The sequence below is a fragment of the Rattus norvegicus genome, chromosome 3 (genome assembly GCF_036323735.1).
Source record: "Rattus norvegicus strain BN/NHsdMcwi chromosome 3, GRCr8, whole genome shotgun sequence".
Classification (NCBI taxonomy): Eukaryota; Metazoa; Chordata; class Mammalia; order Rodentia; family Muridae; genus Rattus; species Rattus norvegicus.
Window position 1 is genome coordinate 160,759,609 of NC_086021.1, and position 2,992 is coordinate 160,762,600.

Below are 2,992 nucleotides of genomic sequence, written 5' to 3' on the forward strand. Positions count from 1 at the left end.
AATGCTGTGACTACAAACTTCATTTCTTTAAAAAAAAAAAAGGTGATAGACACAAAAGATTAAATAGTCCCGATGCCCTCACTCTCATCTCTAAATATGTCATCTAAGCTGGAAATTCCAACAAAGACATCAGCATCGGAGTTGGCAAGACGGTTCAATGCTTAAGAACATGTACTGCTCTTGAAAAGGACCTGGATTTGGTTCTCAGCACCTATGTCAGGTAACTCAGGCTTCAGGGGGATCAGATGCTCCTGGCCTCTGTGAGCAACTACACTTGTGTGCACATACGTGGAGAATTAAAAAGAAAAATGATTCTGAAAAAAAGAGAGAAGCTTCAGTGTTTGCCACATTGTAGAATGAATATATATACGCTATATATATATTATATATTATATGTGTATACACACACACACACACACACACACACACACACATATAATCTTCCACCCAACAGATACATGTTGTTGGCATCAGGAACCGACTTTAGGTGACCTCTGAATCCAGCGATGACCATCCTTACTTGTGCGTGGTTACATCCTGACATTCACCCCTTTTTCTTTCCTCCTTTGCCCTTTTCTCCCACACTAAACCTCTCTCCTGTGGAACTATACTGGCCTGGTGTGGTCTGCCCAGATGAACTGAGATTCTAATATATATATATATATATATATATATATATATATATATATATACACATATATACATATATACATATATACATATATATATATTCTCAGCAGCCCATGGAACTTCCTTTAACATAGACCATTTCCTAAGTCACAGATCAAGTCTTTCAAGTACAAAAGAATAAAATTGATCTCTTTATCGGAACACAGTAGAATGAATGAGACACAAACAGTATACAAACTATACCTAGTAGGACACTGAAAAAGCAGGGTTCAAGTGTAAGGTTCCTAGAATCGAATGCAAATGCAAATACAATTTACTCTGGGTGCTAATGGTAAAAAGCCAAAAGGACCTCAGGGGAATAACCCAATGATGCACCTGCAACTCCAAGAAAACGACAGGAGCACTCCAAAGAGGAAGGCAGGAGGAATCATGACAATCAGGGCAGAAACCGTTAAACTGGAGGCTGAAAAGAACAACGCCTACATCGGCCAAGGAGTTGAGTCTTTGACAAAGTAAACATGATTGACAAACTCCTAGCTATGTAAACCGAAAGAATGAGAAAGAAAGTCTTAATGAAGGTAGAGAGCAAAAGGGGGGAGGTTGTCAAAACACGGTCCAAGAATGGAATCATGTGAGAACTCTGAGTGCTTATGAGAAAAATCCAAGAACTCAAGAGGCTTGTGACCCCAGTTTTCCTCAAAACCCAGACTGGTTCTTGCAATCTGTTCTTGTACTCCTCACAACTGGAGCGGATAGGAGTGAGTTTGCTTCAGCTGCTGTTATTCATGTGCCTCTGTGGAAAAACATATCTGTTTGTTTCCACGTGTGACTGGTCCTTGTGATTGAACATCTTACTCATGTCATTCTTCTTAACCCTCAGAGTATAAATTGTCTGATGCTCTGACTAAAGTTAGCTATTGCATGAGACTTTGGTCAGCCTCATTTTTAGGCTCCTGCTCTCTCAGGTTCATGCTACCTATCAGGGCGGTAAATAGGAGATTACCAGAGTCTAATAAATCTAAGGTATTTTGAAACTCTATACTCTAAAAATGGAGAAGTCTGTAAAATAATAACTTCCTAGATATATAAAATTATAAAATTTAAATTTAGAACAATCAACAAGGCTGAGGCAGTTATAAAAAGTCTCCTAACACAGAAAAGCCCAGGACTAGATGAACTTAGTCATGGATTCTGTCAGTCCTTTAAGGAAATGCTACCACCAATGCCTCTCAAACTGCTCCATAAAATAGAACAGAAGGAACGTTATCAAACTCATTCTATGAAGCCAGCATTGTCCTGATACCAAAAGAAGATAAGAAAACTCTAGAGTAATTTCCCTGATGGGCATAAATGTAAAATTTTTCGATAAAAGTCATACAGACAGGGGTTGGGGATTTAGCTCAGTGGTAGAGCGCTTGCCTAGCAAGCGCGAGGCCCTGGGTTTGGTCCCCAGCTCTGAAAAAAAAAAGAAAAGAAAAAAAAAGTCATGCAGACAGATGCAAAAAACAAAACCACATGAAGAAGATGACAAACCATTACCGAGTTGGCTTTATTCTAGGAGTGTGCAGCTGATGTAGGATATGAAAATCAATGAGCGCAAAACAGCATATAAGTAGGCATAATAGAATCACATGGTCATCTTAAGCAATGCAGAAAAGGGCCTTTGAAAAATTCAACATTCCTCCATGATAAAGTCCTCCAAAGAAACGAGTAATAGAAGAGCCATATGGTGGGAAAATAAAGGCTACATATGGAAGACCTACATATGGCAGGCCTACGTATAGCAAACCTATAGCCAACATTCGCCTCAATGGGGGAAAGCCAAGAGCATTTTGATAAATTCTGAAATGAGACGGGGTGCCCACTTTCTTTATTCTTATCCAATATTGTATGCAAATCTTTGCCAGACAATAAAACAAAGGAAATTAATTAAAGGGCTGTGATTAGGAAAGGAAGACGTCAAATTATTGCTAACTTAACAGACCACACAGGCTCTCTCAGAACACCCTTAACACGTTAAGCAAATGGTGCTGGGCAAACTGTATTTCCATGTGTGGAGGACTGGAAGATTCATGTCTCTCACCCTGCATAGTTCTAAATGAATCAAAGACCTTAATGTAAGACCTGAAGCTTTGGAAAGGGGAGAGGGAAACATAGGTAAGACCCTTAGAGATGTAGGCACAGGCAAAGGCTTTCTGAAAGGGCTCCAATGGCGTGGGAAATCACCCCAAGAGTGAACGAATGGAATTACATGACAGTAAAACACTTCTGCCTGCTGAGGGAAACCATCTGCAGAGTTAACAGTCAGGCTACTGAATGGGAGAAAATCCTTGCCAGCCATACCTCAGACAGGAGCTAAGAC